The sequence below is a fragment of the Rhineura floridana genome, chromosome 3, assembly GCF_030035675.1.
Source record: "Rhineura floridana isolate rRhiFlo1 chromosome 3, rRhiFlo1.hap2, whole genome shotgun sequence".
In the NCBI taxonomy this organism is placed as follows: Eukaryota; Metazoa; Chordata; class Lepidosauria; order Squamata; family Rhineuridae; genus Rhineura; species Rhineura floridana.
In genome coordinates, this window is record NC_084482.1 from 225,369,986 (window position 1) to 225,386,578 (window position 16,593).

General features: G+C 40.7%; 1 pseudogene; it reads left to right on the forward strand.

Moving 5' to 3' along the window:
* Positions 1–10,693, forward strand: part of LOC133381784 (zinc finger protein 850-like) — a 42,232-nt pseudogene extending 31,539 nt beyond the window's left edge.
* Positions 10,694–16,593: the final 5,900 nt, after the last annotated feature.

Consider the following 16,593-nt stretch of genomic DNA (forward strand, 5'->3'; position numbering starts at 1 on the left):
TCTCAGCAGAAAGATGTTACCCATAAGGCTGCATTCCAGTAGTAAGATGTTACCCACAATTCTTCATGGCAAAGCCATGTTTTCAGTCCAAATGAACACGTTTTCTTGACAAAGTCCACGGTGGCTGCCCCTCTGGTCAGTTCCATGACCACCTGTTCTAGGGCACCGTTATTTAGCTTATGTAGAAATATCACCTCTTGATTTGGACAGGAACGCACACGTAGCCAGTCAATATGAGGCTAGTTGAAGTCGCCCACTGTTACATTTCCTTTTTTAGATACTCCTTTGATTTCATTGTTCATCGCAAGGTGACCCTGAGCATTTTGACCAGAGGGACAATTACACATCCCCAGTGCTAAATTACAAGGCATTACAGATGTAAAACATTGATGCAGAGTGGTGGTACCCTTTTGTTCATAACTACCTGAATCACAAAGCAGTCTGTACATAAGCAATGTGTGAACCTCATGGATGAGAAGACACACTAGGTTCTGCAAGGAAGGAATATTTATACAATTTTTCCTTTGACAAATATAAGAATATTCACTAATTGGCAAAAAACCTTGCAGTTTAAGAATGTACCTATAGCCCACAGCTATTTCTATCAAACTTTAAAAAGCAGGGAAATTGGGCAGCTATAGTGAATGCACCAGGGGAGCTGGAGACCTGACCTCCTCTCTGAGATATTGTCCAGCCCTACAAATTGGTCAAAATGCAAACACCATTTGGGTTGGTCTTTCACAGTCCAATCCACTTCCTGTGTAGCTTGGAAGAATTTGGTAACATGTGCCTCTGAGCATATGGTGAGTGGTGGCAACACCTGCAATCTCCAAAGATAGAGAATTATATTTTTGTATGTCTGTTGGTGTTCTTCTTACTTTGCTTCTTTCCTGTGTTACTAATGTTTCTACAGAGAATCTAAACTAGAAAAATTTATTTCCCTCATTATTCATCCTAGAAATCTGTGTCAAATTAATTTTATTAATTTCAAAGCCTTTTTAGTGGTCAGTGTCATATGATGGGGTTAATTTCTATTTCTATTTTGGGTGGTTTAACAGTTGAATCTGAAACTGTAGTTTGATGTAAAATCAGACTAATTCTAATATGTTTCTACTTCAGCAGTCACTCTAGCTGTTGGGAAAAAGAGGATGCATGTTTTCAGCCTGCTATGTTTAAACCACTTCATTTAAGGCAAAGTAGGCACGGTCAATTAAAAACATAGAGCACACCTAGCATTTTGTTAGAATATATTTCACCTCCCACTGTTTTATCTTGTGCAAATTGACACACTCCTGAGGTCCACTGGAGACTATTCTGCAGAAGTCAGTGCCATTATTATGTTTGGAGTTTTTTTAGTGTAAATTTTGCAAAGTGTTGCTGTACTACACATATTTGCAGAAATAGAAACAAAAGAAAATGATTTCCTATAGGAAACTTCACTAAAATTGCAAAGGAAATCAGACATATTCAAAGTGACCATCTCAATGATATCAACTGTCTGAATAATGTTGCTTCCTCCCTGCTAAAACAAGATCAGCACAGCACATGTCTTGTTTCTGTTATTTGGGCTGATTGCAGGTGTTGCCACCACTCACCATATGCTCAGAGGCACATGTTACCAAATTCTTCCAAGCTACACAGGAAGTGGACTGGACTGTGAAAGACCAACCCAAATGGTGTTTGCATTTTGACCAATTTGTAGGGCAGTCCAATATCTCAGAGAGGAGTTCAGATCTCCTGCTCCCCTGATGCATTCACTATAGCTGCCCAATTTCCCTGCTTTTTAAAGTTTGATAGAAATAGCTGTGGGCTATAGGTACATTCTTAAACCGCAAGGTTTTTTGCCAATTAGTGAATTTCCCTGCTTTTTAATCCGGGAGGTAAGAGATGGGATCCTGTGCAAATTAGCACCAGCAGTAACAGAAATAGTTCAGCAGTGTATTTTAAATGTTATATTACCATCAAGAATGCCTTTATCTTTACAAGAGGGTCATGGCTTAGTGGCAGAGAACATGCTTTGCATGCAAAAGTCCCCACATTCAATACCCAGCATCTCCAATTAGGGCTGGGAGAGATCCTTATCTGAAATCTTGTCAGTCAATACTGAGCTAGGGACGTCTATTGTTATAGGAGAAGGCATTAAAAAGGATCTTATTCTCAACCCAGCAGCAAAAAAAGGAGGGGCATGGCTGTGACTATCATGAAGAGACCCTGCACTTTTTAATTTGCTACTGCACTGCTGGTCACAAACAGAAAAACCACTTGGCCACCTCATTAGTGTAATATGGTATTACACTAACTGCACATATTTGATGCCCCTGCATCATCAATGGGTTTAAGGGGGTTGTCCTGAGCACATGGAACCACTGCTGTTGCTTCTATGGCTGTAATCTTACTCTATTAATCTCACTCTATTAAAGATAAGTGAAATGCAAATAGAAAAAACAACAACACAAAAGCCAGTAACACTTTCCTAAATGCAATACCATACCAACCACAACAAGATTCCTATGAATAAGGCAGAAAACTCCGCATCCCACAACCAGTCAGGATTCATAACCAAAAACCCAAACTAAAAAAATCCTGGCAGACAGTCAGCCAAGGTCACAGAAATCCCCATGCAGCACAACCTGACCTGGGGACTGCAGTTAATGCAGAATGCTGCAGCACAATTGCTAACATGAGTGAGATCCTAACAGCACATTACACCTCTGCTCTGAAATCAGCATTGGTTCCTGATTTGCTACCAGGCCAAGTTCAAGCTGTGCTTTCCAAGTTATGGGTGCCACATAGTACTTGTTCTGCCCTTGTAAGAAAGTCCTGTAACGTGGCAGAACCTATGCTTTGGAACTCCTTGCCTATTGACATTAGGCAGACGCCTCTTTTCAGCACCTGCTAAAATCAGTTTTCTTGAGGCAAGCCTCTCCAGGCATGTAGAAGCTATTGTGTTTTTAAATCTGTTTTTAACTCATTGTTGGTTTTATTATTTTGAACTTTTTAAAATATCTGTCCTTAACGCTTTTGCCAATAATTTTATTGTTTTAAGTCTTTCTGTAAACACCTTTGAGATTTTTTACACTAAAGCAGTATATAAATGTTGTAAATAAAAATACATCAATAAATGTTGGGGTCACTGTGGCCCTTGAGTCTCTTCCAAATTTTAGGAACCAAGGAATCTTCCTTATACTGACTCAGGCCACTTTGTACCATCTAACTCAGTACTCATGACATGGACTAGCATTGGCTGTCCAGGATTCCAGGCAATAGTCTTTTCCAGGAATTGAATTTTGGACCTTGTATGCAAAGCATATGCCCTAACTATGAGCTACAACCCTCCCCCTGTTTAAAAAAGTATCTTTAAAAAAATTTCTTTGCAATTCACTCTTGAATGCACATCATACCTACAACATTTATTTATCGTACATTCAACACCCATTTGAAGCACATGAATCCCACCACAGAATCATGGGAATTTTCATTTGTTAAGGGTGGTGAGAACTATAACTGTGAGGGGGAAACTACACTTCCCAGGATTCTTTAGGCGAAGTCATGGGCTTTAAATGTGAATTGGATGTGCTTTAAATGTGTTGATCTACTTAATCAACTTTGCCTGCATGTAAATCGTTTTAATTAATTTTTCAAAATGGAAATGAGCTATAAAGTATACTGGGTGACCATGTGCTACTCACCATCTCTCAGCCTATCCTCCCCTCAAGATGAAAACAACAGAGTACCATGACTACCCCAAGGAAGAAGGGCACACTTAAAATGTAGAGAAAAAATCATCTACAACCATAGTGTGAAATCAAATACTCATTGGGACGCAGTATGAAGAAATATTTATATAAACATGACTATCAAATATGTTTATTAATTACACAATCTGTAATTGATATTTATAGTGCAATCCAATGTTTGTTTACTCAGAAGCAAGTCCCAATGTATTCAATGGGGCTTACTAAACTGGGAAGTGTGCAGAGAACTACAGCCTCAAGTGATAAGGAACTTGTTCTTTCAACAAGCCTTTTAAGCTGAGACCTTATTCCAGTCTGAGTCTGTGTTGGAATTGCTTTTTAATATGTTTTAAGACTTTTCTTTTTTTAAAAAAATGTTTTTTAAAGCTTTTAAAAATGTTTTCAAAGATGTTTTAATAGATTTTAAAGTCTGTTTTTAATGATGTTTTAAAGTGCTTTTAGTACTTTTGTTTCCTGTCCTGGGCTCCTACTGGGAGGAAGGGCAGGATATAAATCAAATAATAAATAAACTTCATTCACCCAACCCAAAATTCAGAATCATGCCTCTTTAGGCTGTTTTCCAACTGTTTATTCTTCCTTTATGGTTACTGGATTTTAAGGGGATTTATTTCTTGTTGTGAGTTGCCTTGGTTTCCAATCACCAAACCAATCACAGAGTTGTTAGAAAGACTCCATACACACACTGCAGATGTATAAATACATACAGCCCATATAATACTTTATTGTCATTGCAAAAAATCAGTATTAATTTTAAACAAATCAGTATTAGTTTCCTACATAATAAAAAACTGTAATGCCTAAGTAAGCCCTGCCTAATTGCTTTAAAACAGGACTGGAGAACAACAGAAAGAAAGTCCCCCCCATTTTTTAACTCTTTCCCACTCACCTCCCATCTGCTGCTGCTTTCTCCCTCCATTTTCAGCCATTTTTTTTCTCTCTCTCTCTCTCTCTCTGTTCCTCACACAGATTCAAGCTCAGCAGAAGGCCAGTGTGAGTCACATGTCTGTTGCCCATCAATCACAGGAGCAGACTTCCCCTGCTTCTTCCAAGTAACTGGAAGGGGAGGGGAAGAAAGTGAAATGAAAGAAGTCTTTCTTCTGCGCATGCGGTACGTTATAACCCACTATAAGGCATTTTTTAATCACTTAATTAAAAATAAACCATGCCCTTTTTTAATTTAAACCTACTTCAGATGAAGTACTGTGTATGGGGAAAGCTCGGGGATTATTATTATTATTTATTTAATTTATTAGTCGCCCATCTGGCTGGTTGTCCAGCCACTCTGGGCGACGTACAAGATAAAACAATACATTAAAACATTAAAATTTAAAACCATAACAGTAAGAAACCTAACCCACCCCAAAAGCCTGCCTGAAGAGCCAGGTCTTCAAGGCCCGGTGGAAGCTTATCATAGAAGGGGATTTGATTAGGGATACCTTAGAGTCATCTCTGAGTTGTAATCAACGACAACAGATTATGTCAATTTCAAGAAAAAAATCCAAACGGCTTCTAGTTTTTTTTCCTCCCGTTTTTCACTTTAACCTGTGTTAGCAAAATGGTACATTCCTGTGATACCTGAATATATGAAAGAAATAGAATAAATTACAGCTTTGCAATTAACAAACATTATTGGCTGCATATACTGTAGCCAGAATAGATTCTTCACATTCCTCCATGTTAAATTGAAAATACCTCTCATGCCATTCTGCTCCTTCCCATAAGCAAAATAAAAAGTCTTACAAAAACAAAATCTTAGAAAACATATAGTCCTGAACTCAGAAATGCTTGTTTAACAATCCTCTAAGTTTTCATGGTGATACACAAAACACTTAGCGACAATCGAGAGTTCAAAGTCTAAAACGAGAAAAAAATCCAGATCCCTTTTTTCTCTCAGCAGTCTCATAATTTGTTGAAATTAATGAAAAATCAGCCATGTTCACAAAGTACCTGTAATCCTATTACTGACCTTGCCCCATACTCTGACCTTCATTTTTACCTGTCATGTAGATGATTGCATGGAAGTAAATCCCATTAAACTCAAGCATGCAAATGATCATATCTCCCCTCCCCTTCCTATCTACTGTGCCTCACCCCTTCCCCCTCCATTTCCTCCCCACTCCAGCCCTCTCTTCCTCCACCATGCTTTTTCACCTGTCCTCAATTTGATTGCATTGGAGTAACTCCCATTGCATGGGAGTAAATCCCATTAAACTCAATAACCATGAAATGATAACACCTGCCCTCCGCCTTTCCACCTCCTACACCACACACCCCTTTCCCCTCCATTCCCTCCCCCTTTCTCCCCTCCCTCCACTCCCCACACCAGCCCCCCTTCTCTTCCTCCATCATACTCAAGTTTCACCTGTCCTAAACATGATTGCATGGGAGTAACACCCATTGCATGGGAGTAAATCCCATTAAACTCAATAAGCATGGAAATGATAACTCCTGCCCACTTCCTCTCCTCCCCCACCTGCTCCAATCTCCCCTCCTCCCCTCTAACCTCCCTCTTTCTCTCCTCCCACGTAGTCAGTTTCACCTATCCTAAGCATGATTACAGGGAAGTAAATCCCATTGAACTCAATAAGCATGCAAATGATCAACCTATTCTCAGTAAACTTGCAGAGGATCCCATTTCTTACCTCCCGGATTAAAAAGCAGACAAATTCACCAACAAGCAAAAAACCCTTGCTGTTTGAGAACGTACCTATAGTCAACAGATATTTCTGTAAAAAGCAGGGAAATTAGGCTAGATTGGAAGAATTTGGTGATAAGCGCCTTTGAGCATATGGTGACTGGTGGCAAGGGTTTTTTTTTCGTTGCCAATTAGTGAATTAAGTATCTTGGACATGGGAACATATTTAGTGTGCACCTGACCATACTGAAAATTGACAATTAGGAATTCTGGTACAACTTGTTATTTTTGTGAAAACAAAGTTACCTAACTAGTTGGAACGAATTATCAATTTATAACAGGCATATTTTGTGGCTTTCTTATAAACATGGTTTTATTCCTTGTAATTGATGTTAATCAAAGGCCTCATGCCCTTGAGAGAAGATTGAAGTTTTATGTCAGTAGACACAGCTGCATTTGCCTAGTGTAGGGAACGATGGGCCCACAATGTGGATCTCATCTCCATCGCTTGTCATTCTGAGGAGGCTATCACAAACAGACAAACGATGCCTTTTATTCCCAGTGCAGTAGGTTTAATTAGGCTGCCTTGGGTTGAGGGAAATTATTGATATGACTATCAGCTCCGGGACCTGATCCATTGACCCTGAGCCCAACCAAGACAGGTTGTGCGGAAGTGGAAATATTTGCCAGAGAAGCAGATATCGCTACTCACAACAATTTTGTCCAGGAGTCTGTCTTTTTTGGGATTTCTGGCATGTTGGGCTCATTGCCCTCGTTCACATACAGAGCAACAGGACATTCTTCACTCTCCCTTCTGTAGGGTTTATATCCAGAGATATCCGTATCCCACTGCTTCTCTCCATGTCCAGGCCAAGGTTTTCATTACACCCACTATATCTTCTCCTCTGATCCCTCTTTTCCTGCCTGCACCCTTTAAACATCACGCTTGCCGCTGGCCCCGTTGGATTGATGGGGAGCTGAAAGTCCTGATCTTGACTGCCTGGAACTTGACCCTTGTTGAGGCAGGTTATAAATGCATCAATAAATAAATGCATCTATTTGCGATGTAAGCCTAGCAGACAGAATGCTAGGCTTCAAAGGCACCAGTCTACCATAGCACTCATTCAGCTTGTCCGAAGTGCCAGTTCCTATAACTACCCCCCTGGCCTCAGAGATGACTCCTCAATCCAAGAAACTCTTCTCAGTTTGGAGGACATTGCCTAAACTTTAGTTCCCTTTCCTTTGACTGGAGCCTTGAATTATGGCACTTGCCCCTGGCTTCCTCTCATGTCTTTCCTGCTCCAGGAATTTTCCCTGCCTGCAAATTTTGGACTTCACTTTTGCATCTGGCCCCATTGGGTCATGGACAGCTTCCCTCGCATTCTGATTTTGGCCTTTGTTGATGTCTAAATGGGAATTGTTTCATTGCAGGACAGGTTATAAAGGGAAGAGGTATTCCGTTGCTAAATGACAGCGCAATACCTACCCTTCTTAGATTAGATTCAGAGGTTGCAGGCAAAATATAGACATGAATGGGTATGAAGTGGTGAGCGATTCCCTCCCGGTACATCACACCACCACAGATCTGTGTAGCATTGGTCTTGGGCCACGACTGCCTATTATTTGGGCCATTACCAAATTTCCTTTCCATCATATAACCTCCTGGATATTTGAATGTAGAGAAGCAGCTCATTGTATTTGATCCTTGATCCAATCGTTTCTCTCTGCCTTGAACTCCTAACAGGTTTTTCTTTTTCTTTCTTGTTTGCCCAAACAGGTGAAGGGCAGGAGAAGAAGCATTATATGGATCTCTTTGTAGTGTCTTTGGAAACAAGAAAGCAGAAAGTGGGAAAAGAGACATCTGGGAATCAAAGGGAACTTAAAAGGCAGATGGTAAACCAAAGAAAGAAGAAATCTTGTACTTTGCAGGATGCTGTTATTGATGAACTCTTGATCCCATAGGAAGATCACAAAGGAAAGGAAAGTGTCCAGTGTGGAGAAACTATTAAAAAGTAAGCCAAAATAAAATTGGGGAACCTACAGGTGGGAGAAACCATATGAATACATGGAGTGTGGAAAGTGTTTCAGACTGTCACCACCTTACTTCACATAAAAGAACCCATATAGAACAGAAAGCATATGAGCGCATGGAATGTGGAAAGAGGTTCAGTCAGAAGGGCCACCTTACTCAACATAAAACGTACTCATGCAGAGGAGGAACTGCATTATATCAAAGAACCCATACGGAGAAGAAAACGTATATGTGATTTGAATGTGGAAAGACCGTCAGTATGAGAAATAAGCTTACTTTACATCAGAGAATCCACACATGCGAAAAACCATATGAATGCCTAAACTGTGGGAAAAGTTTCATTCGGAGTGAACACCTTAATTCACATCACAGAACCCACAGAGGGGAGAAGCCATATAAGTGTCTGGAGTGTGGAAAGAGTTTCAGTCATAATGGAAGTCTTACATTACATCAAAGAATCCACATGGGAGAAGCCGTATGAATGTACGGAGTGTGGAAAAAGCTGCAGATATAGAGGAGATTTAACTAAACATAAAAGAACCCACACAGGAGAGAAACCACACAAATGTTTGGAGTGTGGAAAAAGTTTTAGTGTGAACTCTAAACTTACTTTGCATCAAAGAACCCACACAAGAGAGAAACCATATAAATGCATAGCATGTGGAAAATGTTTCAGTCGGAGCCAACACCTTACTTCACATCACAGAACCCACACAGGGGAAAAGCCATATAAGTGTCTGGAGTGTGGAAAAAGTTTCAGATATAATGGAAGTCTTACATTACATCAAAGAATCCACACTGGGGAGAAGCCGTATGAATGTACGGAGTGTGGAAAAAGCTGCAGATATAGAGGAGATTTAACTAAACATAAAAGAACCCACACAGGAGAGAAACCACACAAATGTTTGGAGTGTGGAAAGAGTTTTACTGTGAACTCTAAACTTACTTTGCATCAAAGAACCCACACAGGAGAGAAACCATATGAATGCATGGCATGTGGAAAGAGTTTCAGTGATAGTGGAAGCCTTTCCTCCCATCAAAGAACCCACACAGGAGAGAAACCATATATATGCATAGAGTGTGGAAAAGGTTTCAGTCGGAGCCAAAGCCTTACTTCACATCACAGAACCCACACAGGGGAGAAACCATACAAGTGTCTGCAGTGTGGAAAGAGTTTCCGTTGTGATCAAAGCCTTACTTTACATCAAAAAACCCACACAGGAGAAAAACCATATAACTGTATAGAGTGTGGAAAATGTTTCAGTCAGAGCTATCACCTTACTTCACATCAAAGAACCCACACAGGGGAGAAACCACATAAATGCATAGAGTGTGGAAAATGTTTCAGTCAGAACCATCACCTTACTTCACATCACAGAACCCACACAGGAGAGAAACCACATAAATGCATAGAGTGTGGAAAATGTTTCAGTCAGAGCCATCACCTTACTTCACATCAAAGAACCCACTCAGGGGAGAAACCATATAAGTGTCTGGAGTGCGGAAAGAGTTTCAGTTGTAATGGAAGCCTAATTTTTCATCAAAGAACCCATACAGGAGAGAAACCATATAAATGCATTGAGTGTGGAAAATGTTTCAGTCAGAGCCAACACCTTACTTCACATCAAAGAACCCACTCAGGGGAGAAACCATATAAGTGTCTGGAGTGTGGAAAGAGTTTCAGTTGTAATCAAAGCCTAACTTGCCATCAAAGAACCCATACAGGAGAGAAGCCATATAAATGCATAGACTGTGGGAAAAGTTTCAGTTGGAGGCACCATCCTACTTCACATCAAAGAACGCACACAGGGGAGAAAACCTTATAAGTGTCTGGAGTGTGGAAAGAGCTTCAGTTGCAATAAGAGCCTTACTGTACATCAAAGAACGCACACAGGAGAGAAACCATATTTATGCATACAGTGTGGAAAATGTTTCAGTCAGAGCCATCACCTTACTTCACATCAAAGAACCTACACAGGAGAGAAACCATATAAATGCATAGAGTGTGGGAAAGGTTTCAGTTGGAGGCACCATGTGACTTCACATCAAAGAACCCACTCAGGGGAGAAACCATATAAATGCATAGAGCGTGGGAAATGTTTCAGTCAGAGCCATCACCTTACTTCACATCATAGAACCCACACAGGAGAGAAACCATATTTATGAATAGAGTGTGGGAAAAGTTTCAGTCAGAGCCAATACCTTACTTCACATCACAGAACCCACACAGGAGAGAAACCACATAAATGTATAGAGTGTGGAAAATGTTTCAGTCAGAGCCAACACCTTACTTCACATCAAAGAACCCACACAGGAGAGAAACCACATAAATGTATAGAGTGTAGAAAATGTTTCAGTCAGAGCCAACACCTTACTTCACATCAAAGAAAACACACAGGAGAGAAACCATATTTATGCATACAGTGTGGGAAAAGTTTCAGTTGGAGCCACCGCCTTACATCACATCCAAGAACCCACACAGGAGAGAAGCCACATAAGTGTCTGGAGTGACATCTTACTGCACACCAAAGAACCTACACAGGGAAGGAAACCAAAATGTATGAAGTGTGGAAAGAACTTCTGTCATAGCAGAAGCATTACTTTATTTACTTTATATCAGATGAAGTGGCTGCATCATGGCCCTACCTTCAGACTGTCCCTGGACGTTATCCCTTCCCCTAGAAACTGTTGACATGGACTCCAACAGAAACAGTAAGCAAGGTTCATTACTGACTGGCCTGTTTAGCCTTTGTAATACGAAGAAGGGTGTTCCTGTCTGATATTAACTTACATTATTTGGGCAGATGCAAGTCACTAAACCTTAATGTGGCTAAGATTACTAGATTGCAACCTTCCCTGGGACCTGATGGTGAAGGAAAGGTAATAATAATAATAGGCCCCCTAGTCTTTTTGCCTGAGTAGACGCGGAGACAGAGTTGACTTCTGTGCTTGTTGCAGGGTTTGATCATGTTCTCTGTTTCTCTGTTCAGTGGATCATCATTGCTGAAGAGCTGTTGTTTAAAACTAGGGTGTTTGTCAACAAGGACACTATCCCTGAAGCCCTGTGCCAGGGAGGTGGAATATTATGATGACATTTACAAAAGGAACAGTACTGAGAACCTGGCAATTTCTAGATTTTACCAAAACAAACTTTTAGAAGATGAGTTTTACCTACATCTGAGAGAGAGTGTGGTGTAGTGCTTAGAGAGTCAGACTGGAAGTTGAGCGACTGGGGTTCAAATCCCTGCCTGGCCATGAAGCTCACTAGGCAACCTTAGGCCAGTTAGGTGATGTGATATGAGCCAGAGTCACCCCATATTTGTTAGACCATGTGATTGACAACTTCGGCTCCAAGCGGGCAAGAGATGTACACACAGTTAAATCTGCTTACCTAGTGCCTTCAGCAGTAGCAGAGCACCACATCCTGTTCTTTCAGCTTATTTGACGTAGCGTCCTGTTATTAACCACAAACTTTGTTCCAGTAGCCTGCTTTGTCCTAGACAATGTGCCTCTGTGGTTATGCAGAGTATATTTGCCATGCTTGTTTGTAGCATATAGCCTGTGTGGTTAGCAAAGTGCTAAGTTCTTATCTATGCAAAGAATACGTGTCTATGATGCAGGAACTGGTATGCAACGTATGTAACCAGAAATGTATAAAAATAACTTATACCCGGTGTTCGGGACCTTCAGTCAGTTTGGTTGTAACTGAGGTCGTAGCTCTGAGCTAATACTCTACCACTCCTCCAACAAATTGTTGCTATTTTTTTATTACTTTACATCTTGTCGAATGGCTGTTATTTGCAGTACCTAGAAAAGATCCCAGAGGGAATATTTTCTTTTACAACAGTGAGCCTGACCTACCTCACAGGGTTGTTGTGTGGATAAAATTGGGAGGGGGAGAGCCATGTTTGTATGCCACCTTGAGCTCCTTGGTGGAAAGGTGGGATATAAAGGGAATAAATAAATAAGTAAATAAACATGCATTTCTTTTTTTAAATAAAGCACAACCACGTTATCTCTACGAGAGAAAGCAGATAGCACCAAACCTATTTTCTCGTAGTGCTGGCTGAGGTTTTTTTCTTAAGCTGGTTACAGGTTAAAGATACAAAATGGTTGTTTGGTGCTTCTTAACTGGGGCTCATGGGCAGGAGATAATGGTGACCATGAGATCCCATCAGAGTTTGCATCCCCTACAGGTAAAAAAAGGGGGTAGATAGGTAAGTGTCAGACAGAAGGGGTGGCAGGGAGAGCAAGTGCAGACTCTAAGTAGGCTTGAAGGCCTCTTGGTCTTGCAGGGGCTGTCTTTGAGGATCTGCTCTTCCACCTTGTCCAGGAATGGGAAACCGCTCTAAGGTCCATCTAGCCCAGAATTCCTATTTCCATCAGGGGACAGACAGCTACCATAGAAAATCCCCAAACATAAGTAAAGTTTCAAAGTCCAATTTTAATTAATCCCAAAATAATAGGCTGTAATCTTGGCATAGAATAGCTATTCCATATTTTGGCTTAGGATGCATTATTTGCATTTTGTTTTATTTTTCCATGAACTTGTTGCATTTTATTTTACTGGCAGATACTGTTTATTATTTGTCCCTTTCCCAAAATTCATTTCTGCATAATTTGCTGTTAATTTCTCTTTGCTTTCTTTATGTTCCCATCTTTCCAAGTTACAGCTTCCACTTTCTGGCCATATCTGCACACCAGCTGTTGGCTTGTTGTTGTTGTTATGTGCCTCCAAGTCAACTATGACTTATGGCGACCCTATGAATCAGTGGCCTCCAATAGCATCTGTCATGAACCACCCTGTTCAGATCTTGTAAGTTCAGGTCTGTGGCTTCCTTTATGGAATGTTTGGCCTTTCTCTTTTTCTACTTCCTTCTGTTTTTCCAAGCATTATTATCTTTTCTAATGAATCATGTCTTCTCATTATGTGTCCAAAGTATGATTTCTTGACTATTGTCTCCATTTTGGTTAATGACTGTGCCAAGGTATTGATAATCCTTGACAAGTTCAATGTCCTCATTGTCAACTGTAAAGTTGCATAAATCTACATTCAGCTGTAGTCCTGCTTTTGTGCTTTCCTCTTGAACTTTCATCAGCATTCGTTTCAAATCATTACTGGTTTCTGCTGGTAGTATGGTATCGTCTGCATATCTTAAATTATTGATATTTGTCCCTCCAATTTTCACACCTCCATCTTGGTCCAATCCCGCTTTCCATATGATATGTTCTGCATACAGATTAAACAAATAGGGTGATAAAATACACCCCTGTCTCACACCCTTTCTGATGGGGAACCAATTGGTTTTTCCATATTCTGTCCTTACGGTAGCCTCTTGTGCAGAGTATATTATAATAGTCCTCTTTGTCCCTACGTACTAGTTGTTGTATTGTTGCATTTAGGGTTCTGACTGTGTTTCTATCTCCTCTTGCTTTTGCTTTCCTTCTCTCTTTAACCATTTTAAGAGTTTCTTCAGTCATCCATTGAGGTCTTTCTCTCTTTTTAACTAGAGGTATTGTCTTTTTGCATTCTTCTCTGATTACGTCTCTGACTTTATTCCATAGTTCTTCTGGTTCTCTGTCAACTAATTTTAAAGCCTCAAACCTGTTCCTTATTTGATCTTTATATGCTTCTGGGATGTTATTTAAATTGTATTTTGTGTTGGCAAGTAAAAAGTTCCTGAATGTATTTTTCCACAGCAGAGTTACAAGGCCAAGAAGCACAGAGTCCGTGCAGATCTCAAGGACAAGTATCCAAGGCAACCAGCTGGCCTTATCTATAAGACTTAGCAGAACTGGCCAGTCGGTGTGGGGGTCGAGGAGTTTGTACAGAGAGAGCTGTGATATATTGTCAGTAAAGTAACTCTTAAAACTTATTTGCTTGTCCGGCTCATTGCTTCAACTGGCATCTAGCCTGTCACTATACTGTTCTGCATCCTGGGCATCTGCTTGCGCCAGATACAACATCCAACAAGTGGTAGCAGAGGATGGTTACCTGGTGCTGATGGTTACCTGGTGCTGATGGTTACCTGGTGCTGAGGATTACCTGGTGCTGAGGATTGCAGAAAAGCGGCAGAGAAAAGCCAGAACTGCAGACCAGCGAGTAAAACAGCAGAGAGACGGAGAAACCGAAAGCTGAGCTGAAAGCTGTGAGAGAGCCGTGGGAAAAACTGACTGAAGGACAGAGGTGAGAAGCTCTAATTACAAAGGCGGTGAACTGTGAAAAGTGAAAGTATGTCTGTTACGTTATCGGCCGGGATTCCCTTGGAAAGGCTGACAGGGAAAAATTATGGCACTTGGAAACAGAGAATGCAGGCTTTTCTAGTGAAAGAAGACCTGTGGAAAGCTATCGCAGAAGACCCACCCGCCGGGGTGCCTATTCCAGCAGATTGGAGAAGGCTGGATGAGAGGGCAAAGGCGTTAATTGTTCTTGCTATTGATGATTCTCAATTACTGCACGTGCGTGATGCAACAACGGCAAAGGAAACCTGGGAAACTTTAAGAAATATTCATGTGAAAAAGACTGCCAGTTCTAAAATATATCTTGCCAGAAGATTGTATCAGATGCGCTTATCTGGAGATACAACCATGTCAGAGCATTTGTTGGAAATAAACAGACTGTTTACTGAGTTGTCAGAACGTGAAATTGAACATTCTCAAACGCAAAAAGTGTATATCACATTAGCTTCACTAGATTCAAGTTATGATAGTCTGGTGAGCTCTTTGGAAGCAATGGACGATGCTAATCTCAATATGGATTATATTGAAGGCAAACTTTTACAAGAATTCCAAAGGAGGCAGGAAATGGCAAAGCAGGAAAAGACTGAGTCTAAACACAACGTGGAAAAACAGAACAACAAAGCTGCACAAGAGAGACTGTATGGACAAAAGGCATGTTATTTTTGTGGTTCCAAGCAACATCTTCAAAGGAATTGTGAAGCAAGAAGAAGAGAAAGAGGAAGAAAACCATGTGTACAGGTGATCTATGCTAGTAAGAATAAGCAATGTATTAACAATGAGCAGGGAAATAACTGTAAAGATTTATGGGCAATTGACAGTGGGGCAACAAATAGTATAATCAAAGATAAATCTATGTTTCATACATTTTGTGACGTAGAGGATCATGTAATAATGGCTGATGGATCTAAGAAACAGATCAAAAGTAGGGGTACAGTGAAATTAGCAGGTTTCAATACCATTATGACAGATGTGCTGTTTGTTCCTGATATTGAAAGCAACATTATGGCTGTGTCGAAACTCAATGAAATGGGGTTCATTGTAATGTTCAAAAGGGGTTCAGTGCATATTATGACAGGAGAAAAAATATTCATGAAAGGGATAGTAAAGAAGTCACTGTTCTATATGCAGCTGAGAGTCCTCAGTAAAGACACAGACAGGACACATAGAGGTTCAATAGGAATTAACCTAACGCAGTCAGTGAAAGCACAGACACCAGTGATTGATGCTGATGTTGTGGCTAATAAAACAGAGCAGGACAAAGAGCCCTCAAGCCTTGGGGATATAAAACAATTACCCATAGCCGAACAGAATGAATGGCATGCAGCGATGAAAGAGGAGCTGGAAGCAATGCGAAAAAATGGCACATGGACGCTAGTACCTCTGCCCCCAGGGAAGAAAGCTATAGGGTGTAAATGGATATTTAAACGTAAGCAGTCGAGTACAGGACAGATACAAAGGTATAGGGCACGCCTAGTAGCTAAGGGATTTACGCAGCAATTCGGGACGGACTACGATGCAGTTTTCGCTCCCGTGGTGAAACATGAGTCAATCAGGGTTTTGCTAAAAATAGCTGCCATAGAAAACATGCATGTAAGCCACTATGACATCGGCACGGCGTTTTTACATGGGGAGTTAAAAGAAGAAATCTATATGGAATAGCCCCCCGGATGTGAAACACAGCCAGGTCTAGTTTGCAAGTTACAGAAATCCCTTTATGGTCTGCGCCAGAGTGCGCACTGTTGGAACGAAAAATTAGATGATGTTCTGCAGTCAATGAATTTCAAGCGTTGTGTGGCAGACCCCTGTGTGTATGTGAAAGAAACAAAGGGGGGGCTCACATACTGCCTAGTTTATGTAGATGACATCCTGTACTTTTCCCATGGGGAGGAAGACGAAAGAGAGTTCCATAATAGTCTGAAACAACATGTGGT